The 20,331-nt window shown below is 36.1% G+C and overlaps 1 protein-coding gene across 3 annotated transcripts in view; it reads right to left on the bottom strand.

Annotated features, from left to right (window-relative positions):
• Window positions 1–20,122, bottom strand: part of CREBRF (CREB3 regulatory factor) — a 48,980-nt gene extending 28,858 nt beyond the window's left edge. Inside the window, exon 1 of one of the 3 annotated variants that reach the window (XM_074292085.1) lies at window positions 19,958–20,122. The gene's annotated coding sequence lies outside the window, so the exon portion shown is untranslated. The remainder of the gene's footprint in view (window positions 1–19,957) is intronic. The other 2 variants (XM_074292086.1, XM_074292087.1) reach the window with 2 other exon arrangements.
• Between the last annotated feature and the right edge of the window lie 209 nt (window positions 20,123–20,331).

Below are 20,331 nucleotides of genomic sequence, written 5' to 3'. Positions count from 1 at the left end.
AAAGATCTTTTTAAAAAATTGCACAATAGTTCTAAAAAATTTTCTACCTCACAATCAGATCCAAATTAAAATGATGATGAAATTTTACCTTGTACCCATCAAATTGGCAAAGATGAAAATAAGAAATAATGAGTATTGAAAAGTGTAGGAAGACAGATATTAACATATTTTTGATGTAGATCAATTTTCTGGAAAATAATCTGGAATAATACAGAAGTGGCTATACTGTTATACCCTCTGACTCTTCAATCCAACTGTTAGAAATCTATAATGATGTCAAAGGCAGAAAAATATGCCACAATGCTATGATATTCAAAGCAGCATTTTATTGTTATAACAAAAAAATTAAAGAAATTAGAGAAACACAGGTAGATTTGTATGAATTAATGAGCAACAATGATGTAACACTAGAAGGAAACAAAATTGAATAACTATAATGACCAAGTCCCAGAAGGTACCTGGATACAATATATCCAAGACATATTACAAGGTAGCTGCTGTTACTATTGCTGCCAGGAAAATCTCCTTATCTTCCAGGACCTTTCCCAGTTTCTATACTGCTTCTCACTCCTTTACTACAATATTTTCATTTTAGAAGAAACTGAGGCACCAAAGAAAAGGAATCTTTTGCCAGAAATCATAGAAGGCCTATTCAACTTACAATGAAACTGAGGCTATACTAAGGTAGAGTCAAACGAGCCCAATTCTCAAAGACTTACAGACTGTTAGAACCAGAAGGGACCTTAGAGTTATCCTGTGTCATCTCCTTCACTTTATAATGTAGGAAATTGAGGCCTTGAGTTAATGTAAGAACAGAGACCACCCAGGTTTTAGGATTTTGAATCCAAAGCCCTCTTATTCAGTCAAATATGGCCAAGGTTCATAAAGCCCTTCCAGAACAGTGATCCCAGTTTCATGATTGAGCATAAGGTTAAGAATGAGAAGGAAGGACCTAAGATCCCTCCCAAGTACACTCTGGTCCCAAGTTCATCTACTCTAGGAAAGGTAGCTTAGAAGCCTCCTCTGGTAGGACTAAAGGTGTGGAGTTTCCTTAACCTGCAGCAAAGGAGAATGTTGGGTAGACAGATTGAAACTGCCCACTTCTAAACTTACTAGTCCCTCTTTAGAAATCTAGACAGCTATTCTGTCCCTTCTTTTCAGGGCATTTTCCCCCACATGTAGGTTAGTTGGAACTCAAGTACCTTTAGCCATGAATTTGATTCCCAAAAAACCAACACTTAAGAAATACCATGAAACAGCTGGAATTAAGTCACTATATGCTGCCCCCCCCCAAAAGGAGATATTCCTATATTTGTACCCCATCCTGTCACAGATATTCTTACTCAGAGAAAAGCTATCAGTGCCCTTTCAATTTCTCCCTTTAAGACAAAACATCCAAACTTAAAGATCTTTTAAAAAAATTGCACAATAGTTCTAAAATAAGGGCTCTCACTCTGTTAGAAGTTGATGTGACATACACCCCAATCAAATGTTGAAAAATAAAGCTGCTCCTCTTGGCTTCCTAGGTTTCTGCTTCTTTTGATGAAGTGAAATGGGAATAAAAACATTTCTAAGATGTAACATGGTAGCTTCTCCCTTTGACTCCAACAGAATGGTGTTTGCTTTTCCCTGTTCTCCCCAAATAAGTCCCCCATTTCTTACAACTTGCATTCATTTTTCAGAGATGTCTAAGGAAAATTCTTTTTGTTTGGTTACAAAATTGACCACTTTCAGAAAAGATAAATAGCTTTTAATGTGACAATTCAACAGAGAGGAGAATACCAAATATGCAGGTTTATAAGCTTTCTGAGGGCATTCATTTTTGTCTTTGTATATTCCAGGATTTAGCATGATACCTTGCATATATTGGGTTCTTCTTCACAATTTGTTTCACTGAATTGAGAAGGAAAATTACACATGGAATTAATATAATATATTTAAATGAAGAACATCTGCCGGGAAAGTATTTTGTGCTGATATTCAAGCTCACAATGAGAAAGGGGCCATAACAAAAAAAAGCTGCTCTTTAAGGATGCGTTGGTGACTTCTTCTGAAAAACAACATATATAATGACTTCTTTAATAAAAAAAAAAAAACAAACAAACATATTTTAGGGGCAGGTAGGTGGCGCAGTGGATAGAGAACCAGCCTTGAATTCAGGAGGATCCGAGTTCAAAATATGGTCTCAGACACTTAACACTTCCTAGCTGTGTGACCCTGGGCAAGTCACTTAATCCCAGCCTCAGGAAAAAAATAAAAAATAAAAAAATAAAAAAACCATATTTTTACTAATTACTAATTACTTAAGTTCATCTAGCAATAATAGCCTAATATATTAATTTCTTTACTTTTACTCTTTCCAATTCTTTGCAATTTCTCCAGATATTGCTGCTGAGATAATTAGTTCTCTCTACCTGTTTTGTATGGGCTTGCTAAAGCAGAGGCTGCACAAATATCTCCTAAACTCAAAAGGATATCCTTCAAAGAGATGTGTTTCTAGCACTGGAAAGGTAAAAACAATTGCCCATGTGATAAAGTGCTGAAAGGAAACTAAGAGAGAGATTAAAGTGACTTACCTAAGACCACATAGAAGAGCAATAAGTGGCTGAACCAAGACTCATACTCAAATTTTCTACTACACATTCATCACACTGTGCTGCCTCCCAATTCTGGTTTGTTAGCAAAGCAATAACTTCATGAAAATGAACCAAATTGTTAATTTAGATCTAGCACCAAAAGTACAACTCTACATCTATGCAATCTGTGCAACACCTACGCTTTCACTGCTCATAAATTTTAAGGTCCTTTCAATAGTTGTTAACACGCATGCCCCATTGAATCTAGGAATTTCTGCCGGCTCCTTGGAGTTCAAAAAAGAAAGCTATTTATTTACATTTATCTTCACGGGTTATGGATGAGTAATTTTTAAAAAACAGCTAAGTTCCCCACCCAACTTTGAAACATTAATGGGAATTGATATCCTAAAATACCATTCAGGAATTCTGAAGGTCATTTTTTTACAGAGCACTGATAGAGGACACTGCTAATAATCAAGAGTAAGTGTAGTGGAATTCCTTTTGTTAAAAATATAGTCAGAGGTTCACAGGTCTAGAATTTGAAGTTATCCCTTCAAGTTTCTCACATTTTATAGATAAGGAAACTGAGGACCAGAGAGATGAATAATAGTTATAATAACTAGTATTTACATAGCATCTATTATGTGTCAGGCACTGTGCTAAATACTTTACAAATATTTTATTTAATTTTCACAATCATCATGTCAGGCAGATGCTATTATCACAATTTTAAAGTTGAAGAAATGAAGTAAAAAGCAGTTAAATGACTTATCCAGGGTTTGGAGTTAGTGTCTGAGGCTGGATTCAAACCTGGGGCTTTTCTATTTCCAGAGCAGCTTGGTGGCACAGGGATAGAGTGCTGGGCTTGCCGTCAGAAAAACATGAGTTCAAATACAGCCTCAAACACTTAGTATCTATGTGATCCTGGGCAAGTCATTTAATCCTGTTTGCCTCAGCTGGACAAGGAAATGGGATTTTTGCCAAAAAAAATTCCAAATGGGATCACAGAAAGTCAGACATGACTGGAACAAAATTCCAACTTTAACTTCAGGCCCTAGCTCTACTCTATCCCACTGCACCATCTAACATCCTTGATTAAAATAACTATTACTATACCTCACACATAGATCTTTTTCTCATAACAAATCTTTAAAGCGGAGAATGTTTTTGCCTTTCTTTTTATTCCTGGCTATAGTAAGTGCCTAATAAATATTTATTATCATTCCCATCATCCCCTAATAGGGAAATAGAAGCTGAGGAGTTAAATGTATTTGTCCAATATCTTACAGTTATATGGCAATGTTAAAGCAAATCTAGTTTTTCATATTGAAAACTTGTTTATTTATTACCATAGGTACTTCCCCCTAGCAAAACTGGGAAAACACTCAAGTCACTCCCAATTTTCAAATAGGTACATGACACTATCTTTTTAAAAAAATGGTTGAAGGATAAGTACTCTCTGCCTTGATTTAGTCTTATAAATTCAGGCTGACATTTCTATTGATTTCCCTTTTTCCTTTATAACAGAAATATATCTAAAGCTTCAAGGGATAAAAACTCCTAACTCCTCATTTAAATAGTTGCCACCTCATTTCTGAACTTACTTACCAATGATGTAGAAATATTTATCATTGAAACTGTGCCAAGGATCTTCTCTTCAGCACTTAAAGAGATCATTCAAAATATGTGTACATTGAGACATTCCCCTGAGTTTATTCTCCAGATTCATTCTGTCAAAGGGTTCTAAGTATACTCTATGAAGACCCTCCTATATACACTTTTTTCACCTTCACCCTTTCTATTCTCATCCTTCTGAGACTCTTGGAACATTAAATGATGAAGTCACTCTAGTCAAGTTCTCCACTTCTCCATGGAGATCCAGTTTCTTAGGAAAACTAAGGAAAACAATGCTTCCAAAGGGGAAGAGTTAACTATAAAAGTTCCTTATCAATCATGGGAACCTCAAGCTCATTTCTTAAAAATTGAAAATAAATACTATATAAAAAATTCCAAGTAAGTCAAAACTAAAACTACAAACCAAGAGCTCTCTGCAGGCTAGAAATATTTTCTTTTTCTTTAAATAAAGAGCCAAATGTCAATCAAATGGTGGAATTTCCATGTAATCAGTGATTCTGCTAACATGAGATATCCAAAAATGGGAAAAAGTGCTCGATTTTCCATCTTGCTGAAATAATATTGCTGTTAGTAGTGGAGAGGAGGGAATTTCAGAAAGGAGGGAAAGAAAAAAACAAGACTGCAAGTTGTATGATGAAATCCTTTTGACTATGACTATTTTTGTGATGGGATCAACAACAGATATGAAAGTAGAGTCTTCCTCTAGAATAAAATGAACTGAGAAGAATAGGAGATCTGCTGGATTCAGAGAAAAATGGCCCCTGACTGTAAGTGGACCAAAATACTTCAAAAAATATAATTCAAATATTACATCCAGTTTATTACTTTAAGTGTTCAAAAAATCATCTTTTCTTGATTTTGAACTTTTAAAAGATGTTTTGAGGAATAGGTTAGAAATAGAAAATAATTAGAAATTATTAGAATTAGAAATAGAAAAAAAAATTGGATTCTCTTGGGTTAATATGTTAAGTTTTTTCCCCACTTTGAAACATTTTAGATCTAGTTTGAATTTTAGAAAATAGTGGAATGAGAAAAACTGAAACTGTTTGCCTCATTTTTCACCTATACAATGGTGATAATAATAGTATCTACCTCATAGGGTGGATTGTAAGGATTAAATGAGATAATATTGATAAAGCTATTTGCTTCCTAGTGACCCTTCCCTTTGTTAACAAATACCATTAAAAAAAAAAAACAAAAAAAAAAACCACACAGTTCTACAAAGCCAAGCAGTATACTGAGTCCCTGCCTCTGCAATGAAAAAAGGAGGTGCATTTTCTCGACTCTTCTCCAGATCAAGCTTAATCATTATATAGCTTTGATATGTTTAACTATTATTTCCTTTTATTTATTGTATATGTGATTTTAACAATTTCATATACAATCTAAGGAATCTGTGTGACAATGGACAAATCAGTTTAAGGTCCTGGACATCATTTCCTCGTCAGCAAATTAATTCCTAAGAAAGAGATGAAGGTAAAATAATTATATTCATATAAGAGTCCTGCACAGAGCCCTTTCCCCAGTGAAATCCAAGAAATCCAGACCCCAATCTACTTTTTATGTTAGAGATCGGATAACATCATCTGTCTAGTTGGAAGTTTATAGTGGCTTCGTACTGCCTACCGAATCAAATTCAAGTTCTATTCAGTGTTCTACAAAATCTGATACTATCCTGCCTTTCTAGATTATTGTTCTCCATTAACTTTATACTCCCATCCCTGCCCTCTCATCCCCCTACCCCTCAAACACACATTCCTATCTCTGGGATTTTCTTCAAGCTAAATCAGTCAGCCTATGTGTGTGAATGGTACCATTATAGTTTTACACAGAAAATATTTTTGTATTCTGTACTGCATTTCTAACCTTGGACAACAATCTCACAAATGCATGCCTCTCGGGTCATGTATGATGACAAAAGGACGAGATGCAGGAATTCAACAGGAAAAAGGTGAGAAGGAAAACAGTCTGAAAAAGCAGAACAGCATTAGGTATGGTAGGGCAAAGCTTCTTAATCTGTGGGTCTCAACCTTATGAGGGGTCCTGTAACTGAATGTGGGGGTTGTGAAAAAATTTGGCAACAGTAAAAGCTATCAAATATTCCACCAAGATTTAATTCTTTATGTAAAAAGTAAAAAACACATCCATATCATTAATATACAAATTTACTTTCATCTTTAGTAAATGGTAAAATTAAATATATATCAAAGATATTTCAAATTAATTTATGATTTATTATCAGTAAATATTTGATTTGTATTGTGTTGAATAAAAATTTCTCAGGTAAAAATGAATGGAAAAAGTTTAAAGAAGCCCTTTTATAAAGCATAGAATGAACTGGCACAGAATGAGGACTTCATAAATGCTTGTTAACTGAATGAGAAGAATATGTAACTTCACAAAGGATTATAACATATAAAGGGAGTGTCACCTGGAAGAACACTGATTAGATCAAAACTCTACCTAAGGATCTAATTTCTTTATAGAAATGTGCCCCCCCCCAAAAAAATTGAATGTCAATGCCTTCTTGAATAAAAATAGTGAGAAAATGTATTCTTTGTACAGACATAGATATAGAAGACTTGATAAATTTAAAGGTATGATCTTGCAAGAACACAAAGTCAAAGTATTATTGATCTATCTCAGACTTTAGCAAGAGTTACAACTAGCACCACTTGGAGACAAAATCAAATGGAAACATGACTTATTGAAATTCAGATAAGGTGAAGGAGGGAGGAAGGGAGGGAGTGAAGGAAGAAGGGAAGAAGGAAGGAAATGAAGGAAGGAGAAAAGAAGGGAGAGAGGGAGAGGAGGGAGAAGGGGAGAGAGAGAAGGAGAGGGAGAGGGAGAGAAGAGGAGGGAAGGAAGACATGCTTTGCTATAAAAGATAAAAGCATTAGGCAAAAAAAAATTTCAAAGCAAAATATTTTGGAATAGAGGAGCACCTTCACCTTTCAACACTTTTTATAATGGCACAAGACACAATGAAACTTTATTTTATTATTAGACGAGCACTCAAACTCAAAAGGCAATACTACAGAAATATCTTCAAGGGTCTCTGGATGAGCTGAGGTTTTCTGTCACATTTCTTCAACTCATTCTTTTTCCATACAGTTGTCATTTTTTCAGGAATCACCTGAGTAACATTACAGAACTCTCCTTCAATATTCTTCAACAGATATTTATTTAACACTGACCCTATAGTATTTGAAGACCCACACAGATTTGGAAGGCATTGTAGAAGCCAAATCCTTTTAGTCTACCTTTAAGAAATGTGAAGAAAGGAAAAATTTATGATCAAGAACTAGAAAACATTATGAAATGCAAAATGAATAATTTTTATTACATATGAAAAGTTTTTGCATTAAAAAAATCAATGTAGCCAAGATTCGAAAGGAAGCAGAAAGCTGGGGGGAAGGAATTTTTTAATATTCAAGTGTTTCTGATAAAGGCCTCATTTCTAAAATATATAAAGTTTGACTCAAATTTATAAGAATACAAGCCATTCCCCAATTGATAAATGGTCAAAAGATATGAACAATTTTTAGATGAAGAAATTAAAGTCATTTCTTGTCATATAGAAAAATTTTCTTTAATAAAAATCACTTTTGATTAGAAAAATGTAAATTAAGACAAGTCTTAGTTATCATTTCACATCTCTCAGATGGGCTAAAATGACAGGAAAAGATCATGATAAATATTGGAGGGTTCATTCATGCATTTTTTGAGTGTAGTTGTGAAATGAGCCAACCATTCTGGAGAGCAATTTGGAACTAAGCCCAAAGGGTTATAAAATTTTGCATATTCTTTGATCCAGCAGTGTCTCTACTGGAGCTGCATCCCAAAGAAATCTTAAAAGAAGAAAAAGAATCCACTTGTGCAAAAATATTTGTAGCAGCCCTTTTTGTAGTGGCAAAGAACTGGACATTGAGTGGATGTCCAGCAGTTGAGGAATACCTGAATAATTTATGGTAAATGAATTTGATAGAATATTATTGTTCTATAAGAAATGATGAACAGGCTGATTTCAGAAAAGCCTGGAAAGACTTACTGAACTGATGCTAAGAGGAATGAGCAGAACCAAGAGGACATTATACACAGTAACAAGATTATGTAATGATTAACTGTAATGGACTTGGCTCTTTTCAACTTGAGGTGATTCAAGGCAATTCCAATGGTGATGAAATATGCCATCAGTATTCAGTATTCAGAGAAACAACTATGGAGACTGAATATAGATTGAAGCATAGTATTTTCAGCTATTTTTGTTGTTTGCTTGTTTTTTTTCCCTTGTGTTTTCCCCCTTTTGATCTGATTTTTCTTGTACTGCATGATGAATATGGAAATATGTTTAGAAGAACTGCACATGTTTAACCTATATTGCATTGCTTACTGTCTTGGAGAAGGGGAACAGCAGAGGGGGAAGAGCAGAGGAGAAAGAGAAACATTTGGAACACAAGGTTTTATAAAGGTGAATGTTGGAAACAATCTTTGCATGTATTTGGAAAAATAAAATACTATTTAAAAAAAAAAAAAAAGGAGCCAAATCTTCATTCTACAGATGAAAGAGCTGGTTAAAAGACTGACTTCTAGAAGATCTCCCAAAGTCACTATAAAGTCCTTATTAACAATTCTTAATTTAATTAGAAAATGTAGATATGCTTTTAAGTTTAGCAGTCATCCTGGTTTGGAGAGAAAAAAAAAAGTGCTTCTGGTCATATACTAACTATAACTAATATACATTAGCAATATCCTACTGATTCTTTTTGATAGGAATATTATTTGTTAGTTCTCTGATACTACTATTTTGAAGATGTATAGTCTAATCAGGAATACTGGTTTCTCTAGAAAGCTCTAAGAGCTATAAAAAACTAGGAAATATGGTGAACTATTTCAAGGCCAACCCTGGCAAAAGGTCACTTAATATATCTCCCTGGCCTGTTAAATAGAGGGCTCCTCCACATTTGTATTAATGGTGATAATAATTTCGGTTCATTTTGTTTGTCATACCAGCATAAAAAAGGCTAACCAAAATGATTAAAGTCATGACTCTAACAAAGAGCTGCAATGACTTATAAAAGCAAAGATGTGGCCATCCCTATAGCTTAACAATTGTAAATAGAATTCGTAGTGCTGTTATAAGTATAAAGGAAAAAAGTAAACAGAAGGATATTGAACTGTGACATAACTTCAATATTATCAAGAGCTATCAAGCAGTGCAGTGATTCAATCACAGAATATGCTCCATTGAGAAAAAGATTGCAATATCCCCAAAACAGGCATCTAGAGTTCTCTCAAAATTACCACACATCTTCAGCTTGGGTGGAAAAATCTAATAAATTCATAGAACTGTTTGCATTTTGAGAGAGTCAAAAGTGGGGCAGCTAGGTGGTGCAGATGACAGAGCACCAGCCCTGAAGTCAGGAGGACCTGAAAGGACCTAAACATTTTCTACCTGTCTTTTGGGTTGTTCAGTCTTATCAGTCATGTCCCACTATTCCTGATCCTATTTGGATCTTTCTTCACAAATACACTAGAGTTATTCACTATTTCCTTCTCCAGTTCATTTTACAGAAGAAGAAATGGAGAAAACCAGAATTAAGTGATTTGTCCAAAGTCACACTGCTTGTAAGTGCCCCAGGTCAGATTTGAATTTGGGAAGCTGAATCTTCCTGACTCTATCTACTTCATCATCTTGCTCCCTGGAATCACCTAAAATTATACCACATGAGTATATTCCTATTCCAATCTACAGATAAGTCCTTTTTTAAGGCCAGAATACAAAGATGTAGAATTTATATGTGTGGGTGTGAATGTGGTTATGGATGTGAGTGTGGGTATGGATGTGTGTGTGAGTATGGATGTGGTACATATTGTAAACAAAAACTGCATAAAAAGTTATAGTGATGCTCTTTTTAAAAGTATGCTATCTTAAGAATACATCAAAATAAATTTAAGGTATATGCTTTTTTTAGGCAAATAAGTAGCCTGTTGTGTAGTATACTTGGAAAATCTTAGGAAATCAGTACAGATAATAACTGAATATCAGCAAAGTTGAAGGATATAAAATAAACTCTCAAAAATCAACTGCATTTCTGCAATATCATAATAAAATCCAAGAAACAACAATGGAAAAGGAAACCCCAGTCCCATTCCAATAAATATAAACTATTTAGGGATCAATCAAAGCATACAAAAGACAAACAGACAACACACACACACACACACACACACACACACACACGTGTGTATATACTCAATTATAAAGTGCTCCTTCAAGAAATAAAGATCTTAAATAACTTCACTGTCCATAACTGAGGTGGGTTAATATAATAAAAATGACAGTGCTACCAAAATTTATTTATGCTTTTAATGTTATACCAATTAAATTATCTAGAATATCAGGGGAAATGATGCAAAGAGATTGAGATGAAGGGGGAATAGGACTTCCAAATCTCAAACTTTATTACAAATAAGTCATCAAAATCATCTGATTCTGATTTAAAAAAGAAAAAAGAAACAGATCAATGGAGCCGACTAGACAAGGGAGAATGGAATTCAATAACTCTAGTGTTTGAGAAAGTGGAAAACAAATTATGTAGGAAAAAAGAACTTATTTAATAAAAATCACTGGGAAAACTGGAAAGAAATCTAAGTGAAAGAGGCTTGATCAATACCTTTCTGATTAACTAGATGGCACAGAGGATAGAGTGTCAGACCTGGAATCAGGAAGATCTGAGTTCAAATCTGTCCTCAGACACTAGCTATGTGACGATCTCCAAGTCACTGAGTCCTATTTGTCTCTTCATCTGTAAAAAGAATTGGAGAAGAAAATGGCAAAACACTCCAGTATCTTTGCCAAGAAAACCCCAAAGAGGGTCATGAAAAGTTGGACACAACTTTCCAATAATATCTTATATCACACTCTCCAATATATTCTAAATGAATTTTAAAGATATCAAAAATGTAGAAGAAAAGCAGATCATATGCTTCTATCAGCTATGAGATTTTTTTCTTAATCTAATGAGACAGAGGCAGTTACAAAAGATAAAATAGATAATTAGTTATACAGAACTGAAATGCTTCTCCACAGACAAAATTAAGACACCTAGATAAAAGGGAAAGCAGTAAAATGGGGGAAAAAAATCTTGTATCACATTTTCTTGTCAAGAATTTAGTATGCAAGATAACAAAAACATTTATATACACACACATATATATGCATATGTAAGTGTATATGTATATGCACATATGTATATAAAACAGCCATTATTCTACTGATAACATGGTCAAAAGAGATTAACAAAGTTTTTAAAAAATAAGTGAAAAGTATTCACAATTACATCAGAGAATCCTCTAAATCACTAACAATAAAAGAAATGCAAATCAAAACAACGTGAGGTTTCACCTCACAATCCTGAAAATTAACAAAGATGACAAAAAGTGGTGCTACTCAATGAGGAAGGAATTGTGGAATGATATACTGCTGTTAAATAATATAACCATTTTGGAAAGTAATTTGCAATTGTATGAATAATTATACTGTAAAAAAGGCCTGTCCATTTTATATAAAAAAATATCCAAACTCTTTGAAACAGACTGGCCTTAGTTTATACCTTAAAGAAGTCATCATAAGAAAATCCTTATATACACCAAAATATTTATAGTAACACTTTTTGTGATAGCAAAGAATTAGAAACAAAGTAGGTGTCAATCAACTATCAACTGGGGAATGACTAAGCAAATTGTGATACATGAATGTAATAGAATATTAGTGTTGTAAGAAATTATGTAGGTGAAGAATAGAGATGGATGGAAAGATCTATGTATTCTGAAATAAACAGAGCCCCCCCCCAAAAAAATCAAAACACTATATGTAATAACTATAATGTAACTCAAAGAAAAAACCACAAACACTTAAAAAAGAGAGAGAGAGAGAGAGAGAGAGAGAGAGAGAGAGAGAGAGAGAGAGAGAGAGAGAGAATGTAACAGAATTATAAAGATCAAATATGTCTGGAATGAAAAGATTTAAGAGGCCACTCCAAGCCCATCCCTTCCTGTAGGCTCCACAGGTGTAGTACCATTGTACATGTTTGGACTTTTTCAATGCATTGACCAGTTTGTGCTGATTTTTTTCCCTCTCTTTTTGTTATATGAGATGGAAGCCTGGGAGGGGGAGAAGGAAGAATAGGGGAGAAAACTATAATACGTAAAAAACAGAAGACTTAAATAAAAAATTATTAAAAAGAATATCTGATTTAAAAATTTTTCCCATACCAAATTGTCATATACCACCATCCACTGTGGCGTCTTTTGAATATAAATGACAATATATTGTAAAAAGAAATTTATAAGAATAAAGAATTAGTTGGGTGGATGAATTAGGCAAGTCAAAAGTTATCTTAAAAGAATCCCTAAATTTGCTACAGTTGGCATTTCTGTTGGCATTAAAGTTAGCATTTTGTGTAATTCAGGAAGTGTCATTTCAGTCTCTATTTCCTCTCCTTTTTTGACTAAGACTGTTACTTGATTATCATGAAGCAGTCTCCTTGAGGAAATTCCCTCTCAATAGAGATAATTATAGTCTTAGACCTAGGACACTGAGAAGTCATAGCTAGCCCAAGGTCAAATAGCCACCACCTTAGAAGAGATTAAATGTTAACTCACGTTTTCCTAACATTGAGGTTTTAGATCCACTAACCCATACTATCTCTGTTGGTCTGCCTGTGAGAAATAATTTGACTTAAACAACTGTTTTCATAAAAATTAAAACTTAACAGAAAAGGGGGCAGCCAGGTGGTATAGTAGGTAGAGCTGAGCTGCAGTCCCAGGACTGGAGTAAGGAAGACATCTTCCTGAGGTCAAATATGGCCTCAGATATTTACTAGCTATATGACCCTGGACAAGTCACTTAATCTTGTTTGCCTCAGTTTCCTTATCTGTAAACTGACCTGGACAAGGAAATAACAAACCAATTCCACCATCTTTGCCAAAAAAACCTTAAATGGGATCATAAAAAATCAGATACAACTGAAAGAAATTAAAAATAACAAAGATTTAAAAAGTGGTAAATAAAACAATATGTTAAAACTCATTAACAGCTTGTTAAAGCAAAGTTACAGTGAATTATTTATTCAAGTAAATAGTGAACTATATGTTCAATTTGCCTATTATAAATTTGTTTCTTAAAGTAACACACACACTCATAAAGAAGGGAGGAAAGTTCCTTCATTGAAAGAATGTAGTTATAGAGGTAATATCATCCCCCCAAAATCTCTAAGCAGTTCATAAAATTTAAAAAAAAATTGTATCAAAGAAGGGAGTAGAGAAAGTTATCAGAGCATTGAGAAAAATCATAAAGGAATCTACAAAATCTAAAGCGCTGAAATTGGTTATCTGTCAAAACCAGTAAGATCAAACATCTGAAAAGGAAGACTTGATAAACTAAGGATACACAGGCAATGACAAATATGTAACAAGAGTACACAGAACAGAGGAGCAATATGATACTAAGGTTAATTAGGAAAAGTTTCATTAAGGTGGTGAATTTTGAAGAGCTTGAAAAAAGAATGAGACTTGTATTGGTGACAAGTCATCTAAAGGGAACAGAATTATAATAATAGCAATGTATTCCCCAAACCCTTATCTGATTTTTAGTGGTTGTCCAGTGTATCATGAATTTCTGAATTATTAACAGACATCCATAGGAAAAGGCTGTTTGTGGATGTACATTCCCCCAAGCTTAGTTAATCTACCCTGAGAGATAAGAATACCCTCACTATAACACAACTCTATTAATTCTTGCCAAACATTTAGTGATCATATATACAAGTAAAAGGCAAATCCAAAAGGATAAAAGAAAAACTTATTTTTGTTGTTTATACGGGGCTTCGAGGAAGTAATCAACAACTGTTAATAGTTTAGTTATTCCAAAAATAAATATAAGAATTACACGAAATTTAGATAAGAAAAATATCTCAAGAACCTTCTCTAAAAAGTTGAAGTTGGGGATAGAATAAAGCAGAATTAAAGGTGACAAGTGAATGTTATCTATCTATAAAAAAGTTTGAGTAGCTCACCCCCCCCCAAAAAAAATCTATTTTCCTTCCTAGAAGAGTTCACTTGCCTTTAGTAATAATATTCTCTTTGACTTCGGGGAGTTTTTACTCTCCAAAATAAATAATCTAACACTTTTTCTTTAGGGTAGGTAGGAAAGATACTTTTAATTCCTCTTCTGCAAATGATAAACTGAGATATTTAACTGATGTCTGCTCAAGGTTACAGAGCAATTTAACAGCATATTTAAAACTAGAAACAAGGACTTCCAGATCTCAACTGCTTCTCAATGCAATCAAGCTAATGTGTTCCCCCCTCCTGAACTTGGAGTTTTCCAACTTATCTATATTAATTCTCCAAATTACCAAAATGGAAAATAAAAGCAAAGTAAATCTATCAAAATATTTTGGTTTATGAATATGTATAATGTGTGTACATAGGTAACCCTTCACTGTTCATTTAATGTTTATTTTTCATGTTAAAATCAGTCAAGCATTTATTAAGTACTTCCTATGTGTCAGGAATTGTGGTGTTGGAGAGAGGGGAGGTGCTGGAAAAAGTAACTATCATTTATTTAGAAATAGAAAATATCATAAAGGCTATTTCATCAAAGCTCTTCATTTTACAGATGAGGAAACTGAATCCTAGAAAGGTGAAGTTAACTTGTGCAAGATCACTGAGATATTAAGTAGCAGTGCTAAGATTAGAATCCAGGTCTTCACATTTTGAATCACTCCATTGCAACATTCTGCAGCTCATTAGTCTTCAATAACAGAAATTGCAATGGAATAAAAGACTCCTATTGATCAATCAACAAATTAAAATGTTCTAAATGAGACATCATGTAGTTGGAATTTCTTTATTCCCAATTATTCTGTCAAATGTGGCTAGGGTTGCCACAATTAAAGAAAAAATAAATCTTTTATCATTATAGCAGTTCAATATTTACTGTTGACAAAACTTTCCTCCAATGAGATATGTAGGGTAATATTCTTATTTTACAGAAGAAAAAACTTGATGAGAGTGCTGTTAACTGACTTACTCATTCAGATACTGTCAGCTAGGAATCAAATTCAAACAGAGGACTTCAACTCCAATACTTTGCATTATAACCCAATGCCTCTCAAAAGTGTTGAGAGAGAGAGAGAGAGAGAGAGAGAGAGAGAGAGAGAGAGAGAGAGAGAGAGAGAGAGAGAGAGAGAGAGAGAAAATCAAGAACTACTTAAAGTCTCTGAGCTGAAGGATGGGGGACGTGCAGAAGTACTTTCAAGAGGCTCTAGTTCTAGCTTAATTTTGCTAAATGCCAGAAGTAAATACATAGCAATACAAAAGGGCTTAAATTTCCAGTTCTATAGTGAGTAAACAAGTCATTGATTAATACAAGGCTTTTTAAAAGGTATACAAAGATCATGTAGAATGAAGATCCATTTTAGTAATGTTAGGACTCTTAAGTGTGATATCTATTATGCCTTTAGACCAAGATAGTTTTTTTTTTTTTCTATGACAAAAAAATAATAGAGATGACCAGGAAAAGATGACTTGTTATACAAACATCTGGTTTACATAGAACTTTCAAGGAATAACTAATCTGTAAAACAAGACCAAAACATATCATGTCATGTGTTATGTTGCTTTAAAAGTTTAAGGCAAAAACAATCTCTTAAATATTCTATCAGGATTCAAATATCTGCAACAAAAGAACTATATATATTTCTGGTCCAAAATGGAAAATGGAAAGAACAAAAGATAGTCAACAATGAAATAAATTGGTTCCTAATGCCTTAGAATAGTATATAAAACAGCAATACAACAATGAAAAATATTATATACAACATTCGACCTATGGACAGACATGGATGAGTTCTTTGTATATGTTCTACTCAGAGTACTCTTGCTTGAGACTAAAGAAGCAACATTTCCTTCAAGTGCTACAATAAACAAATTTCCAAGTAATCTAGGCTCACCAAACCTAAGTTTTAAAGACAAATGTAATATACTCAGTTTTCTGATCCTGTTAAAACCTGTTATTTAAATACTCAATACATAAGTAAATATATACTGTACTAGGTTGTGAATTTAGTTAACCTCCAAAAGATACAAGAGATTATACTTAAGGTTATCGTTTTCATCCTAGAGTCATATGACACTATTCAATATTCACATATGCTAGAGTGGCTTTGAAAGTACATTTACGTTTAAAAAAAATAAGCTGGTGATATACATAGTAAATTTGTTGCAGATTGCAAATTCATCAGGGATTAAGGAAGTCAGTTATTATATCTCTGTCTTAACATGTATAATAATGTCAAAAATACAAAAGTAATATGTAAAGCTCATGAGAGTTAAATTGACAAAAATATATGAATGTTTTCAAACCTCCTTCATGCTATTTTGAAAACCAAAAAGGTAGATCACACAAGAAGTAGAACATTGGGTTTTATTAAAAGTTAGGAAGATCTGAGTTCAAATCCAGCCTCAGATATTTAAGTGACTAAGTCACTTAATCTCTGCCTGTTTACTCAACTGTAAAATGGGCACAATAACAGTACTTACCCTACCTGCTTGTGAAAATCAATTGAAATATTTGTAAAGAACTTAGCACCCAGTATATGCCAAATAACCACTTGTTTCCTTCTTTATTGTCTCAACTGTTCTTCTCTTACATTTATTATTTATGAAACTTAAAGTGAGAAATTATAACTAATTTCATTTACTGTGTGTTCATTCTTCTATTTGTATAAATTATTTTTAACTGACTTCACTGACTAGCATTAATCCCAGACTATAACAAGTAAAACACCAGTTTATTCTAAATTTAAGCATAATTTCAAAGATATTATATTTTCTACTTATTATATAAGTATTATATATGGCATTATAAATGGCTATAGTTTAGATAAAAACAACCAATTACAAATGTTTTTGATCTATTAAAAAATGTCACCCTAAAACTTACAGAATTAAGTGATAGAGTATTTTTATATATTTATTCCTGAAAAATGTATAACTCATCAGATTCAAAATTTTAACAAAACTAAAAAACTTTAGTAGAATGAAAATTTCTATAATTAATCAATGGAGGAAAATACAATGGAAAAACAGGAATGGATGAGAATCAGAGTAGAAATATAGCAAACTTCGTATTACCTAGAATACTAATAATTTCCTTTATTATACTCAGAGGATTTTTCTGATTCAGGACTAGTTTCTGTCTGTTTAGCACAATCCCAAGAAACACCAATAGATTCTATTCTATGCAACTGTGTGGTCAAAGAATGTTACCCTAATTTTAGTTTAAAAATTTCCAGAAAGTAAATCTGCCAAAATATTAAAAAGCTGGGGAGGAGGGAGAAGAGAATACCAAATTCAGATTAATAAAACATTAAACAAAAATGAATGTGTAGTAGTGATTCCAGTTAAAACCAGACTAGCACAAAACACATACAATATTTTCAGTCCTAAAAGGAAAAGCAAAAATGTGTTGCTATTTTCTCACTTCCAGAAAAGATTCACATGGGAAATGCTGTGCTGTTTTAAAAGCTTAAAACCCAATTCATTTTCTTATTCCTCAGTTGTTATACTTAGTTGAAGTACGTTATGTGTAGTAAAGAAAATATTTCTTGACAACTAAAAAAGTAAAGAGGAATCTCATTAACAAGGCTTCAACTTTCGAGTACTTCCTGGTCTGTTTTCTGTCATAACCCTCAAAAGCAGATTTCCCACTCCCTCACTGCCTAGCCCAGAGGCCTAACAGAGAAATTGAGCCCACTTTTTATTAATGTCGCTTCGGTACTGAAAGGTCGGATTTCTTAAACTGAAGCAAAGTGGTTCCAATCTAGCAATCAGGAGATAAGAGAAGGAAGAGCAAAGGAACGAGGGGCGGAGAGTCAAGAATCTGGATTCCCTTTCTTTTAGAGAAACCATCCCCAGAAAACCCTTGAACATCCTCAGTGCTAACTCCGCCACCAAGGAGTAGGTCAGCGGCAGCCCGGGTTACTTTCCGAAGCTGCTTCTGAAAACCCCAATTTAAGCACAGACACCTAACTCATGCTTTCTCCCCAATCTTTCCTAGCCTATCCACCCTTCCTCCCAATGACCCACTAACACATCTCCCCTCCAATCCAACATGGCCGCCCCTCCCAAACCACCCTCGACACAGCCTAATCAACTGGAGCCGGCACCGCCTTCTCTACGTTCATTGGCCAAGCCTATTCCATATAACCCCAGTCCTGACCAGTGATTGGACAGTAGTGCCTGCCACTAAGGAATCAGGATCCCGCCTTAGGGGCATTTCAAGCTTCCTTGAGGCGACACATAAACAAATCCCTGTAGAAAGGCCTTCCAGGCCGTCGCCTCTCCTTTACTCCTCCCCAGTGGGGAGTTCATCAACCCCAAACAAAGTAGACCTAGACTTTCTCCTATCCCATAAGAAGAGTTGGTGCCCACAAGACTCCCCCGCCCGCCCCGCCCCTTTCCGCCCCCTCTTCCGGGGTGGCCTCCTGGCCCCGGCCCCCCCATGCCCCGCCCCCACCTGCTCCACCCTCTGCTTCTCACCCGCCCCTTCTTCCCCACTCGGCCTTCCCCTTTGCCCCACCCCTCTCCCTTTCCCTCTCTTCCTTCTCCTCCTCTTCCTCTTCTTCCTTTTCCTCCTCCGCCTCTTTTTCTCTTCCCTTTTTTCCTCCTCCCCCCCCCCCGCCGCTCCCGCCTCAGCCCCGCCTCGACCCCTCCCCCCACGCTCCTCCTCCCTATCCCCACCCTCTTCCTAGTCCCCCTTTACTTTCCTTTTCTCCGCTGCCCCTCCCACCCTTTCCCTACTCCTGTCAGGCACATCACGTCCTACAGCAAGGGGTCCGTGCGGAAAAGATCCTAATTGGGGACCAGCGCCCCATTTTAGGAACCTAGTCTCCTTCAGAGACCCTTCCTCAGTTCCTCCAGGTTGAGAAGAAGGGGGAGAGGGGAAGTGACAAGCCCTCCCCACCCTGCAACTCTGTCTCCTGCCCATCACCCCCAGACTGAAAAAGCCAGGGAGACTTCGTAACAACTTGACAACCCCGCATTTCTGCACAGCCTAAGAGTTTTTGCTTTTCTAAACATCTCTAGGATTTATGTAACAACCTGTCCTCGCTCTCTAGACCTTTCAAAAAATGTTCTAATAGAGGGAAAGAGCACCACCATTTCCCTCGAAGTCGACTCGAGAGCCCCTGCCTGGAACACCCATGCCCAGAATGATAGTGACAAGCACCGAGCAAATAAACACCCCCTTCTCCCAGCGTGGCAGGATCAGGTTTGCTCCCCACGTTTCACCACCACCCCCGCCCCAGTGCTCAGACGCCACGGCCTGAGCTTAGCCGTGTCACCTGCTCGGGGCAGGTATGTGGCCCGGGCCTCGGCAGACCCGCTTCCTCTCCCCGCCCCCCACACACCCCCCTCCCGCGACAGCCTCAAATACGGAGCCCCTCCTCCCGTCCGGTGCTTAGCCGATTCCCCCCACACCCCGCTCGGCACCCTCTTGTCCCTCTCCTTGAGCCCCCAGCCTACTGCCCTCCTATTGCCGGCCAGGGGCAGGAGCAGGGCCCCGGGTGCCACCTCAGCCAGGGGCCAGCCCCCCCGGCCCCGTTGCCGCACCACTCGCTCCCAGTGCTGTCCTACCCGCGCCTCCACCTTCCAGCTCAGGCTAAGAGTTCTCTTACCTGCTGGTGCTGTATTTAGAGGAGAGCTTAGGGGCTTGGGCCCGTCCTGGTGCGGGGGCCGCGGCCCCTCTCCATGCTGCTTCGGGTTTGTTTTGTTTATGTCCTTCCTGACGGGTTCCCGGAAATCGCGTGACTTTCCCCTCTCACGTGGGTCGGGGCGAGGAGGAGGGCGGGGGCAAAGCGGAAGCCGACCAATCGAGGGCAGTCCCATAACGACCAATCAGAAGTCTAATCCGCAAGGGCACCCATGTCATGTGACCTGGAGGTGACTGGGAGAAGGGGATAGGAGGAGGAGTGATGCTGTAGGTGTCAAAAGTCCTCCAGTTGCGAATCGTGAGCGCAGTCCTTTTGTATTAGGCCTTCGGCGTCGGTTG

The sequence above is a fragment of the Sminthopsis crassicaudata genome, chromosome 2 (assembly GCF_048593235.1).
Source record: "Sminthopsis crassicaudata isolate SCR6 chromosome 2, ASM4859323v1, whole genome shotgun sequence".
NCBI classification, from domain to species: domain Eukaryota; kingdom Metazoa; phylum Chordata; class Mammalia; order Dasyuromorphia; family Dasyuridae; genus Sminthopsis; species Sminthopsis crassicaudata.
The sequence above is the reverse complement of the archived record's forward strand: the minus strand, read 5'-3'. Positions and strand labels throughout refer to the sequence as shown.